Source organism: Ambystoma mexicanum, chromosome 6q (assembly GCF_040938575.1).
Source record: "Ambystoma mexicanum isolate Mex_15411 chromosome 6q, UKY_AmexF1_1, whole genome shotgun sequence".
NCBI classification, from domain to species: Eukaryota; Metazoa; Chordata; class Amphibia; order Caudata; family Ambystomatidae; genus Ambystoma; species Ambystoma mexicanum.
Genome location: NC_090937.1, coordinates 1,552,430,489 through 1,552,440,040, shown reverse-complemented (window position 1 = coordinate 1,552,440,040; position 9,552 = coordinate 1,552,430,489).

The window sequence follows — 9,552 nt, the reverse complement described above, 5'->3', positions numbered from 1 at the left end:
TTTTGGGTGGCAGAGAGATCGAGGGCTTTGCATGGGCATTACGGCGGTTGACAGTTTGCGTGGTCACATCCATGAATAAGGTTTGTCATGCGCCCCTGTGTTCATCCCATGGACTGCCTGCATGCTGTCCCTCATTATGCCCACTTTTTGGCGTGTTGTTCCCCATTTTCCGTGTTCTGCACACAAATCCACCTTCTAGATAGGCCTCACCCACGCCCTGCCTTTTCTCTCGTGCAAGGCACTCTGCAACTCGCAGAGACGCGTGGAGCAGTCGATTCCAAAATATCCCACGCAGTCGATTCCATGAATCGACGAATGGGATGAAGGACGCATTTTGTCATGCAAATCCAGTTTTTTCCAAGCAAATAATTAAATCACAGGGATTAGGGTCAAACAAACAATCACCAGAAGAGACCAGTGGTGGTGCACATTTTAGTGTGCATGGAGCGTGCACATAGAAAGGGAAAGGATGAGCAGTGAGACCCAGTTGCTAGATGCTGGTCATCAGTTGATATGTGAGTTTAGAAAGCTTAATCGACTTAACATGTCCACCATTCTTTCCATGCTGTCCATTATTCCCAGTCTGTTGAATCCACCAGGTTTATCAGCAGGATGAGATTTCCATACTTCTGGTTAACCAATGACTTCCCAAGGAACTTGCCTGAATTTACCACACGCTAAAAGTAGGCAGATTGCTTAGGATCCATTGTAATGGCCACATGCCATCTGGAATTGCAGGAGACTTTCACACTTTTCCAAAAACGGAGCGGAAAAGTAAGGAAAAGTACCTGGGTTTTACTCTTTACATTTCCACTCTGTTTAGGAAATGTATGATATTATGTGATATGATATGATGAGTCATTTATAACGCGGCTGTACACAAGTGTTTCTAGGTGCCACAAGACAAGGTAGAAAGACATAGGGAAGATGAAACAAACAATCTTACTAGGCCTTATGTCACTCAGATCATGCAAGTACGGGGGGGGGGGAGAAGTGCCAGGAGGCAGGTATCAGGGCAGCGATGGCTCTGAATAAGTACAGCCAGGGGAGCCAGCTATGGGGAGTGGAAAAAAGGGTGGGTGTGAGGGGACTGTAGGGTTACAAATACAGGGAAGATGAAACAAATTATCTTAGAGCTTGTCCTAAAATCATTGCAGCAACAGGTAACTTGGAGATTGTTATCTCTCGACAGGCTAATAATAATTCCACGAAAAGACTCTCTTTACGAAGACGTCAATCATCATTTCTAAAAGGTCAGTTCTAAGATTTTCCATCAGCTGGCCATAAAAGCTAAAAGAAATCTGGAAGGAGCTGATTCAACTGTAACAACCCTGAAAGAGTATCCATTGAAAGCAAAGCAAGAACTGGAAACAATGGACTGGATTAAAACAGGACTGGAAATGAGGCTGGTAAAACCGAAAATGGCTTCCTAGTAGTGGAAACAAAATTGGGAGATTTGCCCAATTATCTGCTAAAACATCCCATTAGTGAATCAAGATACGTTTTCCTTAGGGCCTGCCTAAATCTAATTCATACAGGCGAGATCCTAAGTATTAGAGGCCAAAGCCAGAACATCATATCGTATTGCAAAATCTGTGTAACTCAAAATAAGCAAAATCTGCATCACTTACTCATAGAATGCAAAGGAACTTGGGAGACTAGAATCCTCTTTTTTGGGAAATTTGTGCATAAAATGGACTGCTTGCATTCAGAGAACTTTTGGAATCGCTTGATCTCGGGGCATAACACCGCCCTGATGATTGCAGTGGGTCAGGTCATTTCAAAACTTGGCATGACCCATCCAAGCATTGGGCAGCCTGGGATCAATGCCTCCATAGTCATTACGGCTTAATATAGCTGTAGATATTAATAATGTAGTATGGGGTGCAGGTTTTTGGGGAAGGAGAAAGGACAGTATGGTCAGGGCAGCGATTGCTCTGAGTAAGTGCAGCCAGGGGAGCCAGCTATGGGAAGTGAGAAAGAAAAAGTGTGCAGTGGCCCGATGCTTTCAGGTTGCGGAGGAAGCCTGATGCCCATTGAGTTCAGAGGGTAGCCACGCAACCAGCTTGTGCGGTAGACAGGTGTTCAGCAAGGGAGAGCAAGAGAGAAAGCAGAAGCGAAAAGGAAGGTCTTGAGCTACTTCCAGAACCTGAGGTAGTCCTGCTTGAGTTTAAGAGGGGCAGGGAGATCATTCCAGATGGAGGCCCCTGCAGAGGAGAGAGATCTACATCCAACTCTTTGCCTGGAGATGCGTCTGACCCTCAGAAAGTAAGAGGTAGCTAAGCAAAGGGCTTGAGAAGGAAGATGATTAGGAAGCGAGAGTTGGATGTAATTCAGGCCCCAGCACCAGACAACTTTGTGTACAATGTGGAGAGTCTTGAACTTGATCCGTGCAGCCACCGGGAGCCAGTGGAGAGATTTCAGGGCTGGATAGATATGATCCCTCTGCTTGAGGCCAAGAACAAGTTTCGCAGTTCTGTTCTGTATTGGTTGCAGTGGGCGGAGAGTAAAGGAAGGAAGATTGAGAAAGAGGCTGTTGCAGTAGTCCAGCCTAGAGAGAACCAGAGCTCTGGAGACAGTGAGCTCCTGGTGGAAAGTGAGAAAAGCAAGAATACCTCTGAGGAGGTGCAGATGATAGTGGGACTACTCTGAGAGGTCTGTGATGTGAGGGGAGAAGGAGAGAGTGGAGTCAAAGATGACCCCAAGGTTTTTTCCTTCACAGGAAGGCAGAGGGAGTGGGCCCAAGGAGGGGGGCCAGAGTGAACGAGGGAAAGTGGGAGCAGGGGTTCCCAATAAGGAGGATCTCTGTCTTGATGGCATCAAGGCAGAGATCATTGCAGGCACACTATTCCTGAATCATGGATAGACAGTCAGGAATGAGCGAGAGAGGAGAGGAGGCAGAGGGGATCCTGAACGAGAGCTGAGTGCCATCTGCATTACACTGAAAGTTAGAGAAGGTAGAGAGGATGTGGGCCAAACGGACCTGAAAGGGACAGTCCAGGAGGAAGGAGGTCAACCATGCCAGGGTCTGATCCATGATGCCAGTTTCTCACACAGACGATTGATCAGGATGAAATAGTTGATCGTGTTGAAAGCAGAGGAAAGATCATAGAAGATGAGGACAGAATGAAGGCTAGAATCAAGATTGGTGAGCAGGTCTTTACAGGTGTACAGGAGAGAAGTTTCTGTGCCTCTGGCTGCTCTGAAGCCAGACTGATGGTCATGGAGACAACCAACACATTCAGTGTGTAGAGTGAGCTGGGAAATGGCCAGCCTTTCCAAGAGGTTGCCCAAGAGAGGAGTGATAGAGATCGGGTGGTAGTCTGCTGGATAGGAAGGATCGGCGGATGTTTTCTTCAAGAGGGGATGCACAAGAAAGTGCTTAAGGTGGAGGGGAAAGTTCCAGTGGCAAAAGAATGATTGTAGAAATCAGCCAAGGCTGGTGCAAGGGTGTCAATGTAGTCCTTGATGGTTCTGGAGGAGCAGGGTAGCACCTGCTTGGATGACACTTTCATAGATCAGACTTATCGAGAAACATCATCAGGAGCCATCACAGAAAAAAGAGGAGAAGGGAGGAGGCGAGGGAGAGGTACAGGAAGAGGAAAGAGAGAAGAGAGAGGACAGGATATCCTGGGTTTTAGTAGAGAAGTGAGAGGTCAGAGCTATGCAGAGGGCTTGGGATGGAACAGGAGAGGTGTAGACTGCAGCAGGATTGGCTAGTTCCTTTCAGATTTGGAAGAGCTTGGCCATGTTGTTGGAGGCAGCAGAGATGCAAGCTTAGATGTAGGCTCTCTTCTTGGACAGTTAAGAGAGTCTGTATTGCCTTTGGAGTAGGTGACAGGCCAGTTTGTCAGAGGATGTGCCAGAAGTCCTCCCCTTCTTCTCAGCCCCCCTACATTTGCATTTCAGGGTGGCGTGGTCGGAGTCATACCAAGAGTTGCACTTGGAGGTAGGCTTCAGGTGGATTCCCATGACAGGGAAAAGGACATCAAGAGTGTTAGTGATAAAATGATGCAGGCTAGAGAGGAACGTGTCAGAGTGTAAGTCAGCCGCAGGAGTAGGAGGAGGCTAGAAAGTAGTAGCAAAGCCCTCCACTAACACATGCTTCATGGGCCGGATGACCGAGAAGGGTGGTGGCAGTCCTGGGTAGGCTTCACCTGGGGGACAGAGAGTGTCAGGTGGGAGGAGAGCAGAAAGTGTTCAGTTCAAGAAAGAGGAGTGGTGAGAGGGTTAGAGATGGGGATATCAGAGGAGATGTGGACATCCAAGGTGTGCCCGGCAGAGTGTGTCGGACCAGACTGCAGCATAGAGAGAGAGAGAGTGTCTTACGAAAGAGCCCCGAGGGGGGATTGGAAGCATGCAGATGGACATTGAGGTCTCTAAGTAGGAAAAGATGAGAGGTAGAGTAAAGGAGTGAATATGAGAGGCCTGCCCATTCAGAGAGGAAGAGGGTGACCTGGCCAGGCGGCCTGTAGAAGGTGGCCACAGTTAGAGAGAGGCCAGAAAAAATAGAGATCCTGCAGACCAGGTATTCAAAGGAGGGGTAGGCCTGCATAGGGATGACAGAGACAGGTACCAACTCCGGAAAGATCAGGGGAAACTCCACCTCAAAGACGGTTGATAGTGGGTACAAAGAGGAACTTGTATCCCACAGGAAGGAGATATTCAAAAACTTGTGACAGAACTGGCTATGAACCATGTCTCAGTGAGAGCAAGATATCTAGGTTGAGTTCTTCAAGGAGGAGACCGATGTCAGAGGAGTGTTTGACAGCAGAACGAGAGTTGAGAGTAGCGACGTAGAGCAGGGTGCCACATTTGAAAGACTTCTGTGGAGGGGTACCAGCTTGAGCTATGCCCTGCAGAAGCGGTAGAGGGGCCCAAAGGTGGGCAGAGGAGGAAGAGCAAGGTGGCAGAGAGGTGGCAGAAGGAGTAGGTAGTTCATAAGACACAGAAAATACCTATCAAAAAGGACGAGATTGGGCTAAGGGCCCTGAAACAAGATGGTGCCATTAGATAGAAATTAATGATGGTCTTGGAGGAGTGGAAGGAGGCCAAGAGGACCTCCCACCTAGTGCCATCATTAATGAGATAGGAGATTTTGCCTGTATTACAGGCACTGGTAATACCAGTGATTTCTGTCAGTCTCAATGCAGTTTGAATGCAGCGGTCGGGTTGTGCAGGTCAGATGGTACAACAGGGTCAGATTGGGAGCCGTGGTGGTTCAAGATGTTGGTAACCAGCAGTTCAAGTTGAGGTTTGTCGGTTGAATGCAGGGTTTGAAGAAGCTGCAATTCCAATCGAGTCTGTAACGGCAAGCAGTTAGTTTGAACTGAACAGTTGATGTGCTTAGCTTGGCATGATTCAGCGACGAGCCGGTTCAACAGGTGCGATGCAGAGGTAGTTTTAGTGTGGTAAACATGGCTTGAAAATGGTTCAATTAGTTTTATTTAGAACAGGGAGCTTTGACTGACCTGGTTCTCCAGATGTCGTGAGACCCACTCACAGTGCTATAGGAGATGAGTCCCCTCAGGTTCTGTTCTCTTAGGCTAGATTGGATAGGCGCAGAATGCAGGTCCTGATCCTCAATAAGAGCCACCTCCAATATGGCCTGGTAGTAGGCGGCAGCAGAGCTTGACTCTGACTTGGACTTCTCAATTCTTCACCTTAGTGGATGAGGGCTTTAGAAAGATCAACTCTCCCAAAATAGGTCCACATGAATTCTTTCTCAGATGTTTCTCCAAGAGTGAATCACAGAAGGAGTGTGAGTTCTCTTCTTTTAAAGACAAAAGTCCACAGGTGATTGACTAAAGAAAGCATGCTTAAAGGTCCAATTCCTGTTCTTGAGAGAAGTTGTCTTTGCCTTCTGACATCACACCCAGAGTGCTTTGTGCTAAATTAAGTTGAGGGGACCGGAAGATAAGATAGAGATAGCAAGAACACAATATAGTGCAATCTTTCCCCAACTGCTCTGTCTACACTAACTCTCCTTACTTCCCTTGTCAATATAATCAAAGGGCGTTTTGGTATGCAGTGTTCTGGTATGAGGGTCGACATTTTGGGAAGGGTGTGCCCTTTGATACCTATTTTCTAGGACAGCTCCTGTTGGGAGGCTGTTCTGCTAAAATAAGATGTTACTAGACCTCACAATGGAAATTATCCAATGCCCAGATATCCACTCCCCTAACCTGGAAGCTGGAAGGGCCAGGCAGTCTGACCATGTAACACTTCAATAGCTGAGTCGAGACGACAGGGCTGACACATGTGTGTGGCCTTGATACATGTGAGAGATACTAACCATCATATCTCAACTTAGGTCTGGCTTCAACCTATCTTTTACAACTACCACAGGGTAAAAATTCTCATAGTTATGTGGTCTTGGGAACAGAGGTATATATCTTAAATGCAGCCATGGGGCTGTAGTAACCTGGCTGTCACTGCAGCTGTCTACAGGGTACTGGTGCTCTTGAAACTGCTCTGGGCCACTGGAGAGCTAGTCCTGCTGCTCAGGATGCTTATTCAGTATGGCACAGGTGTACTATGCTTTTGGCATGGAGTTTTCTGAAAGGGGGAGGGCGATTAGCAGGCCATCCTTTCTGAGACAGAATTACCCATATTATTTTACTATTAAAAGCCAGGAATTCTACACCCTTGCCAGATGGCAACCTTTCACATGATCTTTCTAACCTTTACCCGTCTGCAACATCCTATTACTCTAATAACATTCTCCTTGGAAACTTCAACGTCCCTGAGTCTCAACCAACATAACACCTATATAACTATCTTATCTTACTGACTCCATGGACCTTAAACAGATCACTCCCCCTACATCCTCACAGCTCCTCCCATGCATAAAACCATTTACCTCGACTTGATTGACAATGCCACAGTCCCCCTTCTCATATAACACACAATGCTGCCCCACAAAGGCTAATTTAAATGCCCCGTGATTGAGCACCAATCCCTCAGGAATTTACTGTGGAACACACTAGAGACGCAGGGAATTCCTATCCCTCTGCCCATTCTGATACTTTCAACCACTTCACCAAACAACGAGTGTAAGTCCACGTGCCCATAAAGCCTATGGCACCAAAGCGAAGCTTCCGCAACCTGTTATATACCCAAGCTTGCCACCAATAAACACCAATTCTGATCTCTTGAAAAGCAGTGTTGCCAAGACTGCAGCACAGAGGATCCGTCTTCCCTCAAATTCCATGCTGAAACATGATCTTCAAGGCTAAGTCAGCTTAGTACACCCCCATCACTTAGACAGTTTCTAAAAAAGAAAAGTCTTATTCAAAGCTGTCAAGCACTGCACCAAGCTCACAACCGCCCCATAGGTGTCGGGTTCACAAGGGCAATGTTATGGAATCAATCACATCTTCATTAACACAATTCATAAAATCAGCAATCTTATGGATGACTCAAAACAGAGAGAGTCCCTTTACCCATTCCCCCACGGGCACTGGCTTCCTGAACGAACTCCACCCTCCTCTCTACCTTAGTAAAGACACTTGCTTCCGTTAAAAATATCACTTACATGGATGACCACCTACTAGTCTTCTTCATTAAACACTTCAACCTGACCAGCACCGAACAAACTACTCTGTAATGGGAATGCCTCTGACAGCAAAGGTGCATTCCCAGATGCATTGAAGACACGTCTCATGCAACCCCTTCTCAAAAAATCCTTACATGACCATGAGGACTAGCCAATTACAGACCCTCTTGAGCCTCCAGTTCATCGAGAAGCTTATTGAGAAACTAGTTGCAACCCAACTACTTTAGTGATTACCTATCTGTCTGCCACCCTAAATGCAGCACAGAGACTGCAACCATACAAGTGGTGCACGATGCCAAGGGAAGCACTGATACAGGTGACTTGTGTCTCCTAGTCCTTTTAGTCCTTTTAGTTACCTTCAGCACAGTTTACCACGTGACACCACTCTCCCACTTCACTGACATTATGGTCTTCTCCAGCACCATCCTAAAACTGTTCATGTCCTACCTATCGGGCAGACACCACGTCATACAGATGGATTTATTCAGATCCATCCAACCCAGTCAGGTGTGCGTTCGCCCAAAATTCCATCATCTCCCCAATGGTCTTCAATACATGGAACCATTGGGAACTCTTATAAACAACTTCAAGATAGTCATTGGTCATTATGGAGACCACACTCAGCCTTACCTTAGGGTAAATGGGCCCCAGTACATCATTTACCTCTGCAAATAGCAAGCCACCATGCACACATGGATTTTAAAAGCCTACCTCAAACCTAAGCCCACCTAGATCTAATTCATCATCATTGGTCCCTGAACCAGACAACAACTCATGCAACAATGGCTGGATGGCATGTGCCTGGAAGGACCCCACAGCTGTCATACTCAACCAAATCCCTGGGTTTCATTTTTGACAGTAACCTTTCCTTCTAAAAGCACATCACAAAAAACATCTAAACCACATGGCTACAGATCTACACGCTCGCAAAAACAAACATCACTTCCTGTATGACTTCCGTATGGTGGTCCAAGCTCTCGTGACATCACACATAAACAAGAGGAAACGCCATCCTTACTGGGCTTTCAGCTGTGCACCAAGCCCCACTCAAAGCAGCCCCCAGTGCCACACAGCCTGCCACACACATGTTCTCGCATTTCACCTAATGTGCACAAGCTTCACTGGCTCCTACTCCCCACCAGGATCATATTAAAAATGGAATGTATCACCTAAACATCAAAACGCATGTTGGATAATCTCCACACGTCTGAACGCTCTTGTGCCTCATATAGATCACATGATCAGAAGATCTAATCACTGAGCTACATCAAAACAAAGCTCCATGTGAGCCTCAAAGTACGTATTCATGCACCACTTTGGTGAACATCTGCCGCAGGCACGGCTAACCATCCTCATGCATCAGAAGGCACCAATGACCTACAACAAAAATTCAGGTCTAGCTGGACATGTAATGTTTCGGATTCATATACCAGACAAAACATAAAACAAAATACCTCTGTCATCAGAATGCAGCAAAGACCTATGACAAAATGTGGTCTAGTTGGATACAGAAAGAGTCTCTTGCACTTGCGCACTCTCCTGAACCACCTCTGCACCCATCCACATGCCTGACCTACATGCGTATCTTACAGCCCATCAAACTCCCTATCTGGGCCAAACGCACACACGTATTCTAATCATTCTGACAATGTTCCCATATCTTGGACTTCGGTCCCCCATGGACATTCCCACCACAGATGCGTTGAGGCCACACTAATGGGATAAAGGTGCCTTATAAATGACAAACTACTACTACTACTAAATAGCACAAATATCAAAAGGTGTAACTCTAAGCTAGCCCATGAAGTGAAGACTTACAAGAAGTATTTCTCCTGCCATGTGCCAACCATCTGCAGCTCAATCCTTGTAGAAGTTCAAAATGCTGCGACCATCGTTCAGTTTCACAAAACACTAAAAATGCGTCTCTTTCCAAACTTCCTCTTGGAAAAATAAAAATTCCCCACCTCTGGCTCCCAACAGTACATGCATACTAT